At 41.0% G+C, this 19618-nt stretch overlaps 1 long non-coding RNA gene and 1 pseudogene across 3 annotated transcripts in view; one reads left to right on the forward strand and one right to left on the reverse strand.

The window, feature by feature from the left end:
• The window catches only part of LOC136161288 (uncharacterized), a 95995-nt gene that overhangs the window by 43984 nt on the left and 32393 nt on the right, over window positions 1-19618 (reverse strand). The window contains exon 3 of one of the 3 annotated variants that reach the window (XR_010661699.1): window positions 5753-5799. The exons of the other annotated variants lie outside the window; for them this stretch is intronic. This is a non-coding gene — a long non-coding RNA (uncharacterized lncRNA). The remainder of the gene's footprint in view (window positions 1-5752; window positions 5800-19618) is intronic. 3 annotated transcript variants of the gene reach the window in all.
• On the forward strand, window positions 10873-12015 carry LOC136161253 (etoposide-induced protein 2.4 homolog; annotated as a pseudogene).

A 19618-nucleotide genomic window follows, 5' to 3' on the forward strand; every position in this document is an offset into this window, starting at 1 on the left:
TTTGTTTGTGCCAGACTCAATCATCCAACCTCTAGAAGAAAATTAGCACCCTCCTACTGCAAGTGACACTTGTCACATGTTCCCTCTCATGAGCTACAGTTTCAACCTAGCAAATTAGGGTCTTGTTTTTTTTTTTTCATTTCTTTTCCTCTCTTAAAAAATTATTTTCTTGAAGTATAGTTGATTTACAATGTTGTATTAATGTTTTGGTTGTTGTTCAGTGGCTCAGTCATGTCTGACTCTGTGTGACCCCATGGACTGCAACATGCCAGGCTTCCCTGTCCATCACCACCTCCCAGAGCTTGATCAAATTCATGTCCATCGAGTTGGTGATGCCATCCTCCATCATCCTCTTCACTCCCTCCCAGAGTTTGCTCAAACTCATGTCCACTGAGTCAATGAAGTCATCCAACCATCTCATCCTCCATTATCCCCTTCTCCTCCTGCCTTCAATCTTTTCCAGCATCAGGGTCTTTTCCAAGGAGTCGGCTCTTTGCATCAGGTGGTCAAAGTATTGGAGGTTCAGCTTCAACATCAGTCAGTGAGATATATATATATATTCTTTTTTGTATTCTTTTCCATTGTGGTTATCACAAGACATTGACCATAGCTCCCTGTGCTAATCAGTAGGATTTTGTTGTTTTTCCATTCTGTATGTAATAGTTTGCATCTGCTAATCCCAAATTTCCAATCCATCCCTCCCCAACCCCTTTTCCCTTGGCAACCACAAATGTGTTCTTTGTCTCTGTGAGTCTTGTTTCTGTTTCACAGATATGTTCATTTGTGTTATATTTTAAATTTCACAAATAAGTGATATTATATGGTATTTGCCTTTCTCTTTCAGACTCACTTCACTTTGTATGATAATCTCTAGGTCCATCCATGTTGCTAGCATTATTTCATTCTTTCTTATGGCTGAGTAGTGTTCCACTGTATATATATATACAACTTCTTTATCCATTCATCTGTTATGGACATTTAGATTATTTCCATATATTGGAAAGTTAAACCATCCTCTTACACTGGAAAAAATCAAGATTGTTAAAATGGTCATACTCTCCAAACCAAACAAATGTTACTACAAATTAATTTGATCCCTATCAAATTACTCATGATGTTTTGCACAGAATTAGCCCTAATAAAATGACCATAAATGACACAGAATTGCCAAAGCAGTTCTGAGGGAAAAGGACAAAGCTGGAGGCATAGCCCTTCTGGAAGTCACACAATACAACAAAGCTATAGTAATCAAAACAGCATGGTGTTGGCACAAAAAACAGACATATGGATCAATGGAACAGAATAGAGAGCTCAGAAATAAAGTCACACACCTACAGTCTATTAATCTTTGACAAAGGAGTCAGGAATATACCATGGAGAAAAGACAGTCTCTTCAGCAAGTGGTGCTGGGAAAACTGGACAGCCACTGTAAATCAATGAAGTTAGAGCATTCCCTCACACCATACACAAAAATAAACTCAAAACAGCTTAAAGACTTAAATAAAGGCAGGACACCATAAAACAGAGAACATAGGCAAAACGTTCTCTGACATAAATTGGAACAATCTTTTCTTAGATCAGTGTATGAAGGCACTAGAAATAAAAGCAAAAATAAGCAAATGGGACCTAAGCTTTTGCACAGCAAAGAAAACCATAAACAAAACTAAAAGACAATCTACAGACAGGGAGAAAATGCAAACCAATGCAACTGGCAAGGGCTTAATTTCCAAAATATACAAATAGCTCACGTAACTCAATAAGAATAAAACAAACAACCAAACAACCCAAACAAAAAATGGTCAAAAGACCAAAATGGACATTTCTCAAAGAAGACATACAGATGGCTAATAGGCATGTGAAAAGATGCTCAACATAGCTAACTATCAGAGAAATACAAATCTAAACTACAATGAGGAAGCATCACACACCAGTCAGAGTAGCCATTATTAAAGTCTACAAACAATGAACGCTGGAGAGGGTGTGAAACAAAGGGAACCCTCCTATACTATTGGTGGGAACGTAAATTTGGTATAGCCACTATGGAAAACAGCATGGAGGTTTCTTAAAAAACTAAAAATAGAGTTACCATATGATCCAGCAATCCCACTCCTGGTCATATACTCAGACAAAACTCTAATTTGAAAACATACATGCACCCCTATGTTCATAGTGGCATTCTTTGCAATATCCAAGATATGGAAACAGCCTAAATGTCCACTGACATGTGAATAGCTAAAAAAGAAGCAATAAATATACACATACAACAGAATATTACACACTCATAAAAAAGGGATGGAATAATACCATTTGGAGCAACATGGATGGACCTAGAGATTGTCAAACTAAGTGAAGTAATTCAGACAAAGACAACATATCATGTGACATCATTTATATGTGGAATCTAAAATATGATGCAAGTAAACTAATTTACAAAACAGAAAGAGACCCACAGACATAGAAACCAAACTTAGAGTTACCAAAGGGGAGAAGAGGTGGGGAAGGATAAATCAAGAGTTTGGTATTAGCATATACAAGCTGCTGCTGCTAAGTCACGTCAGTCATGTCCGACTCTGTGCAACCCCACAGACGTCAGCCCACCAGGCTCCTCCGTCCCTGGGATTCCCTAGGCAAGAATACTGGAGTGTGTTGCCATTTCCTTTCCAATGCATGAAAGTGAAAAGTGAAAGTGAAGTTGTGTCCAACTCCTTGAGACACCATGGACTGTAGCCCACCAGGCTACTCCGTCCGTGGGAGTTCCCAGGCAAGAGTACTGGAGTGGGCTGCCATTGCCTTCTCCGCCTATACAAGCTACATACATGAAATAGATAAACAATAAGGTCCTACTTGTTATAATATATATAATATATAATCTAGCACAGGGGACTCTATTCAATATCTTGTAATAACCTATAATGGAAAATAATATGAAAAAGAATATAAATATTATACATATAGGTATATATATATATAACTGTACCTTCTCTGCTGTATAGTGGAAACTAACACCACAGGCTTCCCTGGTGGAACAGTGGTTAAGAATTCCCTTTGGGACACAGGTTTGATCCCTGGTTCAAGAAGATCCCACTTGTCACAAGGCAACTAAACCAATGTGCCACAACTGCCGAGCTCATACACTAAAGCCGGCAAGACAGAACTACTGAGCCCACGTGCCCTACAGCCTGTGCTCCAAAACAAGAGAAGCCACTGCAGTTAGAAACCCACACACTAGAGAAAGCCCTCACATAGCACAGAGCCAGCAAACTATATAAATAAATAAATAAATATTTTAAAGTAACATGACATTGTAAATCAACTACACCTCAAAGAAAAAAAGCTTTGTGAAAATTCCTAATGGTTGAGATGAATAATCATATCAGTCTTTTTGCTTTCTTTTTAAAAAAAATGATTATGGACCATCTTATACTGAAATCTAAAGAGAACAGATATTTTGTGTTTTTATCCCCATAATTTATTCTCCACAATGTATGATACTTTATGACCCAAACCCATGCACCAGAACTGTAAGGTGGATTGACTACATTATTTAGGTTGAGGGTCAGTGCCACAACCTAAGTATCACACACAGACACAGACACAGACACAGACAGACAGACACACACACACACACACACACACACACCCCTATTCTGCTCCCATTGCATTGGCCAGAATTTAATCACATGGCCTCTGACTTTCTCTCAGAGAACCTGGAAAATGCAGTCTTTACTATGGGTGGCCAAGTGCCTCAATAAAATGAGAATTTCAGGATTGGGGACCACGCATATATACCACCTTAACTCTAGTCTAGAGGAATAAATACATCATGATATATGAAAACTGAACAAATACATCTGTGATTTTATGAAGATTGAGCATCAGTAATGAGAAGAAAAAAATTAAAATGGCAGTCGGAGAAAGCGCATTGGGATGGATCTGACCGACTTTCAATTAATCTAATGAAAAGCCAAGATGAAAGTGTATGTGATTACCACATTGAACACAAAACCTTGTGCTGGTCTGATTTTATCTGGCCTCGGGTGTTGTCTGTAAACAACATTCCATGACTTGATGTTGTGTTAGGAAAGATTCCTTCCTGTTAACACAAAACAAATGAAAAGGCTGAGGTGGACAAAATTCTTCTCTCCCCTCTGGTACATTTACAGAGTCCATGTACTTCTCAACATGTCCAGTTACAGCTGGAATTGCTGTTATCTGTGTTGACTGAGAGGACTGAGAGTTACTCAGGTTTAAAGCTGGCTGCACTGTTCTTGAAACATATCTGGAGGGCCTTCCCTGGTGGTCCAGTGGTTAGGACTCCAAGCTTCCACCGCAGCAGGCACAGGTTCAATTCCTGGTCAAGGAATGAAGATCCCACATGCCGAGCAGTGTGACCAAAATAAATAGATAAATAATTTTATTAATGTATCTGGAATATTGAATCAGTGTCTGTGTTTTTTAAATACAGGATGAATCATTTACAATCTGGGGTCAGGGAAACAGAGCTGTAGTCTTCACCTGGATGTGCAATATCCAAGCATTTAGCTTCTTACGCTCTAAAGAAAGAAATTTAGTTTTGCCTTTAATATCTCCTTTCTTATGGCTGATTCATATCAATGTATGACAAAACCCACTGAAAAATAAAAAATTAAAAAAATTAAAAAAATATCTCCTTTCTTTCAGAAATTACTACTCTTTACTAATTTAGGGGGGATTTATTGAGATATAATTCACAAAACTATAGATATTTCAAGTATACAGGTTGGTAAGTTTTGACATATGTATACACACCCATGAAACCATCACCACAATCAAGGAAATGAAAATATCCATCACCACCAAACTGAAAATAGCCCTTCTAGTAAAAGAAAAAATTAGAGGAAATATTTCCAAAATCATTTCATTAAGCCAGCATGATCATGATACTAAAATCAGAAAAAAATGTACCAAAGATTACAGATCAATATCTGTTATGAATATAGATATGAAAATTATCAAAGAAATAATAGAAAACCAAAAACAAAAGTATATAAATTGAATACAGCATCATCCACTGGGATTTCTCCGAAGAATGCAAAGTTTGTTCAATATTAGAAAATCAATGTAATCCACTATATGAACTGTCTAAAAAAAGGAAAAGCACACGATCCATCGATACAAAAAAGGCACTTGAGAAGAGTCCATATCCATTAAGATTAGAAACTCAGCAAACCAGAACAGGAAACTTCTTCATCCTGATAATGTCTACAGAAAACCTATAACTAACATCATATATGGTGGTGAAAGTGCAAAAGCATTCTTCCCTCATATATGCAACAAGGCAAGGGTGTTCTCTCATCACCCCTATGCCGCACCAGACTGGAAGTCCTAATTAGCACAATAAGTCAGAAAAAGATGAGGGGGTGGCGAGGAAAGGGCATAGAGGACTTCACTGGTGGTTCAGTAGTAAAGAATTTGCCTGCCAATGCAGGAGACACAGGTTCAATCCTTGGTGCAGGAAGATTCCACATGCTGCAGAGCAACTAAGCTCACGTGCCACAACTACTGAGCCCACATGCCGCCACTACTGAAGCCTGTGCATCTAGAGCCCTTGCTCTGCAACAAGAGAAGCCACCTCAGTGAGAAGCCTGTGCACTACAACTAGAGAGTAGCCCTCGCTTGCCACAACTAGAGAAAGCTCTCATGCAGCAAAAAAGACCCAGTGCAGTCAGATAAATAAACTTTAAAAGGGCATACAAAAAGATATTAAAGCTACCTTATTTGCAGATGACATGATTCTCTATGTAGAGAAGCCCAAAGAATCTGAAAAAAAAAATTAAAATGAAATAAAAACTCCTAAATTTGAGTTTAGCAAGATGCAGGTAGCAATATCAATATTCAAAAATCTACTGTATTTCCATATGCTTGCAATAAACAATCAGAAACCAAAATTAAAAAGTGTTTTTAAAATACCATTTCCAGTAGCTCCCAAATAGGCAAGTAGTTGGGTGTAAATCTGAGACTTCCCAGGTGGCGCTAGTAGTAAAGAACTTGACTTCCAATGCAGGAGACACAAGAGATGCGGGTTCGATCCCTGGGTTGAGAAGATCCCCTGAAGTAGGAAATGGCAACTTACTCCAGTACTCTTGCCTGGAAAATCCCATGGACAGAAGAGCCTGGCAGGCTACAGTTCGTGCGGTTTCAAGAGTCGGACACAACTGAGCACACACACATTGGGTGTAAACCTAATGTATCATATGTATAAGTTGTGTGTGTAACTAGATGGCTGATAAAAAAAATAGAAGAACTAAACAAATAGAGAGTTTGCCCACAGTTGATAATTGGAAGGTTTGACACCTCTTTCAACTCATTCTGAAATTCTTATGGAATTCCTTAATATATATATTTTTATTGAAGTATGGTTGATTTACAATGTTTCAGGTACACAGCAAGGTGATTCAGTTATACATATACACATATATTATTTTTGAGATTAGGCAATTCCTATTTAAAGACAAAAAAGATTTGTAGATCTAGACAAGCATAGTCAAAGCAATTCTGAAAATTAAGAATAAAGTTGGAGTACTCACATAACCCAACTTTAAGAATCATTATAAAGCTACATGAATAAGACAGTACAGTACTGGCAAATGAATAAACACATAAGTCAAAAGAACATAATAAGGAGTGCAGATAGAGATCCACATTTAATACAGCCATTTTATTTAGAATGGAGTGCAAAGGTAATTTACCAAAGAAATAGAAACAGTTTCAAAGAAATAGAACAGTGTTAGGTTAATTGGACCACCATATGCAAAACAATGTCAACTAAAACTTCACATTTGAAACTCAATATAGAGCATAGATTTAAATGTAAATTGTATTATAAATCTACTAAACTTTAAGATTAAAACACAGGAGAAAATCTTCCTGACCCTGGTTAAGCAAGTCTTAGACATTATACCAAAAGCACCTTCATAAAAAAAAATAATTTCGATTCCATCCAAATTAAAAATATGATCTGCAGTGCACACTATCAGAAAAGGAAAAGATGAACTACAGAACCAGAGAAAATATTTGCAAATCATACATCTGACAAAGGACTTGTATCCAAAATATATAAATGACCCTCAAACTTAACTGTAATAAAAACAAAGCAATTATTTTTAAATGGGCAAAAGAGATGAACTGACCCTTCATCAAGGGGGATATATAGATGTTAAGTAAACACATGAAAAGATGTTAATTCTCCCAAACAGCAGCCGCCACTGCTGCAGAACCTGACTCAAATCGTTAAATGACCCCTCTCAAGGTAGCTGAAACAACCCAAGACTCCTAGGCTTACATCACTCTTTCCTCAAGCGGCGCTTTTGCCCTCAAGGCACCTTGGGAATTGATCAATCACCTGAAAGAGTAGGAGGAGCCTGAACCCCTACAGACCAATCAGCAGCCACTTGAGTACTGGGTTCCCCAGCACACACAACCTCCAATCAGCCAATAGAAGTGGAACTACAGAGGCGGAGCCTGCCTGGTCTCCATGGTAATCCCTGGCAGGGCGGAGTGGGAAAGAGGCTCTATGTAGTCTTGGTAGTACCAAATCCAGGTGCCCTAAAGGAGGGAGTTGGGGGGGGATTAGAAGAGGTAGGGAGAGAATTTATGGAGTGACAAGTGCCAGGAAGAGAGTTAGGAGGGATAGGGGAGAATCAGGCGGAAGGAGAGTTTCATGAGCGGGCAGAGAGGGTTTATTAAGAAGAGAAGTATTTAGAGACAGTACCAGTTTAGCAGAACAGGGGGGTTGTGTAATTAAGAGGAAGAAGGAGTTCAAAGCTGGTTTCAGAGGTAGAAAGAAGACGTTAGGAGGACGCAAGGCAGGTCTTTATAAGGGACAGAGAAGAAGCTATGAGGGGATAAGAAGAGACTTCGAGTTTACAGTTGTTTAAAGAAGGTCTTAGAAGAGCCAAGTGAGAGGATACAGGTGTGGGGGATAGATGAGGGGAGGAGTTTACAGGTGAACAACAAGGGTCATAACCGGACCGTGATAGATGCTTAGGGGCAAAAGAGTGATATTATTATAAAAGGGACAAGCAGAGAGCTATTAAAGACATTAAAGTATTATAGGGTGAAAGTCTTTAAGGGGACAATGGAGGCTTTACACATGAAAAGTGAATGTATTAGTGCTGAGTGAGGGTCTTCTTAGACGGCTGGTTTATAGGGACAAAGAGAAGGTTGCTTGGGGGACAATGAGGGTGTTTATGGAAACAAAGTATTACAGTGGGTCAGTTGAGATACAAGGAGGTCAAGTGAGAGTCCTCAGAGTCAGAAAGGACTTTAGGGGGACAATGGAAGGGGTCAAGTGCTGTAGACAGCAGCAAGGCAGTTGTAGAAGACAGGGAGTAGCTTACAGGAGATAGAGAAAATGTTACAGAGAACAGAGGGGTTATAGGGCATGGGGGTGTGGAGAAAAGAGGGTCTGGGAGTTACAGGGTAAATGGATTTATTAAAATGGATAGTAAGGTTCGAGGGAATACAGTGTGAGTTTGAGGGAGTCAGTGAGTCTTTTAAAGAGTGTCAGTGAAGATTTTATAGGAATCAAGGACAATCAAGGAAGGAAGTTATAGGGAATAGTAGGGTCCAGAAGCCATACTGAGCCATAACCCACTCCCTCTCCCCAGGCATTTGAAATTATGGCTGAGAAGCCCCCCAAGGACTACCTCTTGCTGGCGATCGTGACCTATCTCCTGTGCTGTCCTTTAGGCACTGCAGCCTTGTACTATTCTTCCAAGGTGGGAATGCGCATCGTGTCAGTCCTCACCCTCCCCTCTCTCTCCATCCTGGTCCTGTGTGTGTGCTGGTTGCTCAGTCGTGTCCAGCTCTTTCCAACCCCATGGTCTGTAGCCCACCGGGCTCCTCTGTCCACGGAATTCTCCAGACAAGAATACAGGGGTGGGTAGCCATTCCCTTCTCCAGGGGATCTTCCTAATCCAGGGATCAAACCTGGGTCTCCTGCATTGCAGGCAGATTCATTACCATCTGAGCCATCAGGGAAGCCCTGACCCTGGATAAATTTCATCCCTATTCTCCATCCTGTTGGTTCAGACCCCACCCTTGCAGTGCCTTCACCCCTCCAATAACCCTTTTAAGCCCATCTCTTCCTGTTCTGTCTCTCCTATCAAACTCAGACAAGGAGCTACAACCGTAGGAATGACCGAGCCTTGGCAGTCAAGTTCTCCCACAAAGCCTACAATTATTCAGTGGCGGGAATTGTTATGGCATGCATCGCTGCTATCGTTGTCTGGATTATATTTGCAATAGCCACTTTTAAACGGTAACCTCATCGCCGGCTCATGAAGAAGACCACAAAAATATACAACAGTATTACTTATCAAGGCTCTAAGTATCCATTTGGGCCAGTGTCTGGCATGCCAGGTGTTTTAACTTGGATCACCTTGAGGTGGTTGATGGAAGTAGGAAGTGGTAACTCAGGCAGCCTGTTGGACCGAGCTCAAACCAACCCTGGGACCCTGTCAAGGGGGTGGGGCTCATGGGAGACAGTGTGGGGCTCTGTTTCTCCAGGCAGCCTCCCCTCCTACCCAAATACATGCCACAAACCTGTTCATGTCAACCAAGGGCCTTGACTGAGCTGCCTGACTTTGGGAATTCTGCAGTCAACTTCAGATCAAATCCCCACCCTCTCAGAACTTATAAACCAAAGAGGGAAGACATATCACCAGATAGTGACCATCCACATTAGAACCATCTGTAATTGGGGAAATCCAGTGGTGGGTATTGGAGGCTGAACCTAATCTGCACCTAATCTGGGGTACTTGTGGTCTATCAGAAAATGAGAGAGTCAAGCAGCTGTGGGTGAACTGACTGGAATTCAGGCCAGGTGGGATTGTAGAGAGTTCCCATAACAGCTCTGGTTGCCTCCTCTCCCCACCAACACCACTGTTTGTGGTTTAGGCATCATTCAGCAATGCTTTATGAGCACCTACTGTGTCTCGGCCACTAACCGGGAAAGCGACAGAGCAAAATAAATCAGACCTCTTTCTAGTGGAGCTTATGCTCTAGTGAGAAGAAAACCATAAACAAATAGCCCTCTAAATAAGCAAGGTAATTATAGGGAATGTAAATACTATGGAGAAAAATATCACAGGGTAACAAGCCAAAGCAATGCCAGTACTGGTCCACCGACTGTTAGTGTTAATTACACAAGATAGGTGCAGAAATTGCCAGTTTAGTTCAGTTCAGTCACTCAGTCATGTCCGACTCCTCGTGACCCCATGGACTGCAGCATGCCAGGCTTCACTGTCCATCACCAGTAATCGCCAGTAGGTATTTTGAAAGTGAAAATGTTAGTTGTTCAGGCCTGTCTGACTCTTTGTGACATCCATGGACTGTAGCCCACCAGGCTCCTCTGTCCATGGGATTCTCCACTCAAGAGTACTAGAGTGGGTTGCCATTCCCTTCTCCAGGGAATCTTCCCAACCCAGGAATTGAACCAGTGTCTCCTGCATTGTAGGCAGATTATCTACTTTCTGAACCACCAGGGAAGCCATACGTTCAAACTTACAGCAATTTGACATTGTCATGGCATCCACGTATAAGATCAAGAGTCTTGTTTCAATTAAAAACTAAAAAATAAAAATAAAGAGTCTTGTCTGGTTAAACCAAGTATAGGCCAGAGTACGGGTGCAGCGGCCTTGGCCCGGGAGCACCGGGGCAGGAGTGGGTGGCCTGGCATGTTGGGCTGGGAGGAGCTGAGCGGGTCTGCATAGGGCGAGAGGCCCGGCTAGAGCCGGAGCTCCGGTGGCAAAGCAGCTGTGTCCCTCACGATGAAAGGTCTGGGGATACCGCTCTCTCCTTTGTATAGTTGATAGTTTAGGCAGTGACGAAATGGCTTACGGTGTCAAAACCTTTCTGCAGGACCCTGCCAGGGGAATCAAAACCTCCATCTGGGGAATTTATACCATCTCAAAGCTAGATGCTCAAATTCAACAAAAGAGAGAGGAGCAGTGTCCAAGAAGGTCAAGCTGTGTCCTGCCTCAGAGAAGAGCCCAGAGCACTGAGAGGAAGCAGGAGAGTGAACCACATGTTGTTAGGAGAATTTTTCAGTGCTGCGCTTGGAATGGTGGAGTTTCCTGGTTCAATCTCCTCTTGTTTCATCAAGTGTTTATTCCTGTGCTTCAGTCAGTAGTGGCCCGGATTATTGGTGATCCCATCACTACATGGGGATATTTGGTCATGGCTGGAGATTTTCCCTGGATCAACTTTCAGAGCTTTCTCGTGCACTCCCTCTTTGCACTCACCAAAGGCATAAGCTCAATTTGGTGCCATGATATAGCTGACTTGGCATCAGAGGTATCAGGAAAGAAGCCTCCCACATTCCCTAGTGTAGCACAATAATTGCTGACATGCTCTTCAGCCTTTCGCTGCAGGCTCTCTTCTTCCTCCAGGGGATGTCTGTGAGTCTCTTTCCCATCCAGTTGGTTAGTCTGGTTAGTCTTCTGCATATGTCTCTTTTCTACTCACTACTCACAGTCCATGGAATTCTCCAGGCCAGAATACTGGAGTGGGTAGCCTTGCCCTTCTCCAGGGGATCTTCCCAATGCAGGGATCGAACCCAGGTCTCCCGCTTTGCAGGAGGATTCTTTACTAGCTGAGCCACAAGGGAAACCCAAGAATACTGGAGTGGGTAGCCTATTCCTTCTCCAGCAGATCTTCCTGACCCAGAAATCAAACCGGGGTCTCCTGCAGATTCTTTACCAACTGAACTATCAGGGAAGCTCTACTCACTATACTGCTTCAGTGGATGGTTCAATAAAGGAATTGAAATGCACCAGCGGTTGTCAAACACAGAAAGGAATTGGCCTTGCTTTGGATTTGGTTTGCCCCTGGCTTTCCTCACAGCATGGCAGTCCTCCAACATTGTCAGTGGCTGCCTCTTCTCTGTCCTCTTCCCTTTATTCCTTATCAGCGCCAATGAAGCAAAGATTCCTGGCAAAGTATACCCCTTCCAATTGCACCTCTTCTCCTTAGTAATTTTCTTAAGCAGCAGACTCTTCCACAAGATGGGTGAACCTGCAGTAATTTCCACTTCTGCAGAGTTTCTTCACCATACCCATCTCCTGCCCAAACTGAAGGCTGCTGCAGGCCCCTGAGTCCATCACCCGCCATCTGGAGGAGATGGGAGGGATCAGAAGGACTGACGCCATGGCAGCTCTTTTCCTGGTTCACCTCCATCCCCTCCCAGGGAAGGCGGGGCCCACCATGCCAAAGGCCCTAGACACATTCCCTTCCCTCTGAGGAATCCAGACTTTTGTCTCTGGTGCACATAAGGCAGAATCTTCCTGACACCACTATGGACTTTAAACACCGGTGAGTCTGAAAGGACCTCAGGTTTTTCTGCAGCTCTTCTCTAACACTTGCCAGCCTCATGCCTGGACTGATTTGAATACTCTTTCTCCTTGTGCCATTTCCCCTTCCACTTACCCTTCCTGCCTCCCACCACCCTTGGATGAATGGATTTTTGTGATTCTTGCTGCTGTATTTTGTGGATCTATTATTTTTGTTTTTCTGTGATGCACATATATTGGCTGTGGGAGGGACAGGAGGCTCTGCTGCTCCTGGTTACTCTCTTTATAGCCATCACTGTCTTTTTTCTTTAACTCAAGTTAGATTTTGGTCTCTTGCTCCACTGCAAAAAAAAGAAAGGAGAAACAAGCCTGAAGAGATGGGACAGGGAGAAAGACTGCACAGCCACATTTGCTGGGTTTTGAGGAGTGATTTTCTTTCTTCCCCTTGAAGGAGAAAAGCTTTTTTCACAGGTACATTTAAAGCTCACTCAACGATAGGGAGGTACCAATTTTGGACAAGTGCGACTGCAACATGGAATAAATACTCAGAGAATCTGACTGTTGGCCACTGCGGTTCTGTCTGGTATTTCAAAGAAATATTGGGTGCTGCAAATAGGAACTGAACGGGTAAACTTATTAAACCCATTAAACCTGAAAAAAAAAAAAAAAAAATTACCGCCCCAAAGGATCAATCCATGACAGACTGGAGAAGATAGCAAAAACAGATCCTATACTACAATCACAAATAGTTTGAGATGCAGTGGGCTAGCGGGCACTGAGGTCTAGAAAGTATGTTGTTTTGGGTCATGCTAGTGGCTGTAGTAAATATACTGGCTCACAAAATAGAAGTATATTTCACATTCCCAGAACCTCAAATTTGGGCATTTCAAGTGACCCACAAATAATTCAGGGATCCCATCTCCTTCTATTTGGTAATTCCACCATCCCCAGAGGACCGAGTCCTTTGAATTCAGGTAGAAGTAGACAGTGAGATCCCCAACTTGATTTTTTAAAAATCCCTGGCCTGCAAGTGAGCACTTGTACATTGTTGGTGAGAAGGTAAACTTGGACAACCACTATAGAAAAAAGAATGGAGGACCCTCAAAAGTATAATTTATAGATTAATTATGATTGTCTATCAACTGATGCAACAATTTCACTTTTGGGCATATGTCCAAAAGAAAGAAAATCACTGCTTCAAAGACATATCTGTTCGCCCTTGATTACTGCAGCATTATTGACAATAGGCAAGATAAGGAAACAACTCAAGTGTCTGATAAAAGACGAATGTCATCCACATAAAGAAGATGTGATACATGTACAGAAAGGAATATTATTAAGCTGTGAGAAACATGAAATTCTGCCAATTAAGACAACACAGATGGATCTTGAGGGAACTTCCATAAATGAAACAGGTCAAACAGAGAAAGATTAATACTGTATGATACCACTTACATATGTAATTTTTTAAAATATATTCCTGTAGAAACTAAAAGTAGAATGATGGTTGCCAGGGGCTGGAAAGTGGGAGGGAAATACAAGCTGGTAAAAACTTTTTAAAAAGTAGAAAATTTCAGTTACAAGGGGAATAAGATTTGAGGGTCTAATATATAACATTGTAACTACCATTAACAATACTATATTGTGAACTTAAAACTTGCTAAGAAAATAAGTCTTAAGCATTCAACACCCCCACCCAAAAAAATAAAGAGGTAACTGTGTGAGCTAGCAGATGTGTTAATTAATTTGATTGTGGTAATAATTTCACTAAAGATATGATACGAATGAATAATCATAACAAAACAGAAACAGAGTCATAGATACAAATAGTTGCCAAAAGGAGGATAAGTGGAACAGATGAGGGAGATTAAGGGATCCAAACTTCCAGTTAAAAAATAAGTGAATCACATTTATGTACATCATGGGGAATATAGTCAGTAGTAATGAAAATATCTTTGTATGGTGACTGATGAAACTAGACTTATCACAATGATTATTTTGTAATGTATAGAAATATCAAATCACTATATTGTGCACCAGGCATAGGTCAATTATGCTTCAAACAAACTCATAAAAGAGATCAGATTTGTGGTGACCAAAGGATGGGAGTGGGGGAGGAGGAATTGGATGAAAGTGGCAAAAGGTACAAACTTCCAGTTATAAGACAAATCATTACTAGAATATTATGTACAATGTGATAATATAATCAATACTGCTGTTAAGTTCTATACGTAAATTGTTAAAAGAGTAAATCCTAAATCCTAAGAGTAAATCATCACAAGGCAAAAAAATTTTTTTTCTGTTATTTTGTATCTGTATGAGATGATGGATGTTCACTAGATTTATTGTGGTGATCATTTCATGACACAGCTAAGTCCTATCATCATGCTGTACACCTTAAACCTATGCAGTGCTATATGTCAATTATATCTCAATAAAAATTGAAGGAAAAACACACACATACATATATATTCCTAAAATTGGTAACATGCATTTAGAAGATCACAGGGTACAATATCAACAAGCAAAATTCTAAGACATTAGCAAATGCTAGCAATGAACAATAAGAATGCATACCTTTTTAAAATACCATTTTAAATAGTTTAAAAAAAACTAGTACAGTGTATATCTAAGAGATTATGTGTATGCACTGTCTATTTAAAAAATAGCAGCTGATGAAAGAAATAAAAGAAGACTTAAAAGTGTTCTCAGGTTCGTTAGTTGAAAGGTTCGACATCTCTCAAGTAGATATGAAATTCTAATACTATTCCTATTAAAAGACCAACAAAATTTGTATATCTAGACAAGTATATTCAAAACAATTATGAAAAATAAGAATAAAGTTATAGAACTCATGTTACCCAATTTTAAGAATCATTATAAAGATACATTAATAAGACAGTGTGGTATTGGCAAACAGATAAATACATAGGTCAACAGAATAAGGAATGCAGAAAGAGGCACATAATAAATATGGTCAATTTATTTTAAAAAGAAATCCAAAAGTAATTTATGAAAAAAATGGGTATTCATGGTGTTTAATTGGAGCACTATAACCAAAATATAATTAATCTCAATGAAAACCTCATATATTATACAGATATACTCAATACAGATCATAGAGCTAAATGTACATTGTAAATCTAACACTTAGAAGAAAACATAGGAAAAAAATCCTCCTGAGTTAAGCAAAGAGTTCTTAGACATGATACCAAAAACACCTCCATAAAAGAAAAAAAGTAATTTAGACTCCCTCAAAATTAAAAACTTTGCTCTGCAATGGACACTGTTAGAAAATAAAAAGATTAAGCTACAGACCCAAAGAAAATACTTTCAAATCACATATTTGATATCTGGATTCAAAATATATATGACACTCAAACCTAACTGTAATTTTAAAAAAAAAACAACTATTTTTTAATGGGAGAAAGACCTGAACTGACACTACGTCAAAGGGGATGTACAGGTGGCATATAAGCATGTGAAAAGCTGTTCATTCTTGCAAAGATCACCCTCCACCTGCCACTGCTACATGATTCCTCTCAAGGTGTTTGAAGCAACCTAAGACTCCTAGGCTCATATCACTCTTGCACCAAGCGGTGTCTCTCCCTTGCTGGGACTGATCAATCATCAGAGACTAGGAGGAGCCTGAGCTCCTTCAGATGAGAATTCAGCCAGATGAGAAATGGATTCCTCAACCCTAACACACAACCTCCAATCAGTCAATAGAAGTAGAATGATAGAATATTCTAGGATAGGAGGTGGGGCCTGTCTGGTCTCCATGGTAATCCCTGGCAGATTGGAGTGAGGGGCAGGCCCTATGTTACCTTAGTAGTATCAGATCCATATGCCCTAATGGAGGTGAGGGGGGCAGGGAGAGAATTTATGGGGTGACAGGAGGGAGAAAGAGAGCTAGAGGGAGTGGGGAATGAAGGGGCAAGGAGGGCTTCATTAAAGGGCAGAGAGGGTGTAGAGAATTTTCAAGGATAATGGATTTTGGGGAACTGGAAGGTTGTAATTAGTGAGGGAAAAGGAATTCAAAAGATCACCACGCTTATTTTAGAGGCAGAGAGAAGGTGTTAAGAGGAACTGGTCAGGTCTTTAAAAGTGGACAGAGAAGAGGCTATGAGTGGACAAGGAGAGGACTTGGAGTTTATATTTGCTCAAATAACATCTTAGAGAAGCCAAGTGAGAGGATATGGGGGTGGGGGAAAGGGAGGAATTTATAGATGAACAATAAGGGTCATAACAGGACCATGACAGATGCTTAGGGACAAAATGAGTGGTATTATTATAAAAGGGACAAGCAGAGACCTATTAAAGACATTAGAAGTATCATAGGCTGAGAGCTTTTAGGGGGACAATGAAGGTTTTACACATGAAAACTGTGTTAGTGTTGAGTGAGGGTCTTCTTAGTAGGGTGGTTTATAGGGACAAAGAGAAGGTTGCTTGGGGGACAATAAGGGTGTTAATGAAAATAAGCTGTAACAATGGATCAGCTGAGGTTCAGGGAGGTCAAGTGAGAGTCCTCAGAATCAGTAGGGACTTTAGGGGAACAGTGGAAGGGGTCAAGTGAGACATGCTGTAGAGAGGAGCAAAGTAGTTACAGAAGACAGAGAGGAGCTTGTAGCAGAAAATGTTACAGAGAACGGAGAGAGGTTATAGGGCATGGGGGTGGGGAGAAGAGAGGATCTGGGAGTTATGGCGTAAAGGTATTTATTAGAGTGGGTAATAAGGTTTGAAGGAAAATGGTGTGAGTTAGAGGGAGTCAGTGAGACTTAAAGAGTGTCAGTGAAGATTTTATAGGAATCAAGGATAGTCAAGGAAGGAAGTTACAGGGAATGGTAGGGTCCAGAAGCCATGCTGAGCTATCACTCACTCCCTGTCCCCAGGAATCTGAAAGTGTGTCTGACGAGGCCCCCAGTGACCACCTCTTGCTGGCGATCTTGGCCTATCTCCTGTGCTGTCCTTTAGGCACTGCAGCCTTGTACTATTCTTCCCAGGTGGGCATGTGCATCGTGTCAGTCCTCACCCTCCCCTCTCTCTCCATCCTGGCCCTGACCCTGAATCAATTTCATCCATGTTCTCCATCCTGTTGGCTCAGACCCCACCCTGAGTCCTTGCAGCGCCTTCATCCCCACCCCCACCCCCCGCAATAACCCTTTTAAACCCATCTATGCCTGTTCTGTCTCTCCTCCCAAACTCAGACAAGGCGCCACAACCGTAGGAATGAACGAGCCTTGGCAGCCGAGACCTCCCACAAAGTCTTCAGTTTTGCACTGGCAGGAATTATTATGGCATGTGTCGCTGCTCTCAACAGCTGGATTATATTAATAATAGCCACTTTTCAACGGTGACCTAATCTTCAGCTCATGACGAAAACCACCAGAATATACAACAGTTATTAACCTAGACTCTCAGTATCCGTATGCGCCAATGTCTGGTGTGCCAGGTGTTTTGACCTGAAGCACCTTGGGGTGGCTGACAGGGGAAGGAAGTGATAACTCTGGCCAGAGCTCAAGACCAACCCTGGGACCCTGCTGAGGGGTGGGGGTCATGGGGGACAGACAGCACACTGTCTCCCCAGGGCAGTCTCTGCTTCTGCCCAAACACACACCACAAACCCATTTATGTCAGCTAAGGGTCTTAACTGAACTACCTGACTTTGGGGATACAGCAGTCAACTTCAGGTCAAATCCCCACCCTCTCAGAACTTATAAACCAGTGGGGGAAGACATATCACCAGATATTGACCATCCACAGTGGACCTATCTGTAATCAGGGAAATCTAGTAGGGGATAAAGGAGGCTGGACCTAATCTGGGTACTTGTCATCATATCAGAAAACTAGGGAATCAAGCATCTGTGAGTGAACTGGCTAGAATTTAAGTCAGGTAGGATTGTAGAGAGCTCCCATAACAGTAATGGTTGCCTCGTCCTTTTTCCACCAACACCATTGCTTGTGATTTAGCCATCATTCAACAATGCTTCCTGAGCACCTACTATTTACCAGGCATGATAACAGGAACTAGGAATGCAAAAGAACAAAAGAAATCAGACCCCTTTCTGATGGAGCTTACAGACAGAGCTTTAAATAAACCAAGATAGTTACAGGGAATGTAAATGCTATGGAGAAAAATTACACAGTGTAATAAGCTAGAGCAGTGCCAGTACTGGTCCACTGACTGTTAATATTAATTACAACAAGCTAGGCATAAATTTACAGTAGGTCCATTGAAATTTACAGCAATTTGACAGTGTCATGGCCTCCAAGTATAAGATAAAGAGTTTTGTCCTCTTGAACAAAGTATTACCCAAAAGGATCAATATGTGACAGACTGGAGACGTAAAAAACAGATCCAATGCCACAACCAAAACTAGTTAGAGATGCACTGGGCTAGTGGGCACCAAGGTCTAGAAAGTATACTGTTTAGAGTCATGCTAGAGGCTGTAACAAATAAACCCCCTCAAATCAATAGCTCACAAGATACAAGTTTATTTCACATTATCGCAACCTCAAAACTTGGGCATTTCAAGTGACCCACATATAGTTCACAAATCCTTCTCCTTGGTGATTCCACCATCTCCAGAGGGCTCAGAGTCCTTTGAACTCAGGTAGAAGAAGACAATAAGACATTTGCTTTTTAATTTTATTTATTAAAATAAATTAATGTGCTGGATCTTCATTGTTGCACATGGGCTCTCTCTACTTGTGGTGCATGGGCTTTTCATTGCAGTGGCTTTTCTTGTTGCAGAGTAGGGTCTCTAGGGTATGCAGCCTTCAATAGTTGTAACGCACAGGCTTAGATGCCCTGTGGCTTGTGGGATCTTCCTGGACCAGGGACAGAACCCATGTCCCCGATCTTGGCAGGTGGATTCTTAATCATTTGACCACCATAGAAGTCCTCCACTGGCTTTTTTAAAATCCCTGGCCTGAAAGTGAACCCTTGTACACTCTTGGTGGGAATGTGAACTTGGACAACCACTATAGAACACAGGACTGAGGACCCTCAAAAATATAATTTAAATATTAACTATGATTGTCTATCATATGATGCAGCAATTTCACTTTTCGGCATATGTACAAAAGAAATAAAACCACTGCTTCAAAAAGATATCTGCTCTCCCTTGATCATTGCAGCGTTTGTCACAATAGGCAAGATAAGGAAACAACTCAAGTGTCTGACAATGGATGAATGGACAAAGAAGATGTGTTATATGTACAGAAATGAATATTATTAAGCCTTGAGAAATATTAAATTCTGCCAATTAAGACAACACAAACGG

This window comes from Muntiacus reevesi, chromosome 2 (assembly GCF_963930625.1).
Source record: "Muntiacus reevesi chromosome 2, mMunRee1.1, whole genome shotgun sequence".
In the NCBI taxonomy this organism is placed as follows: domain Eukaryota; kingdom Metazoa; phylum Chordata; class Mammalia; order Artiodactyla; family Cervidae; genus Muntiacus; species Muntiacus reevesi.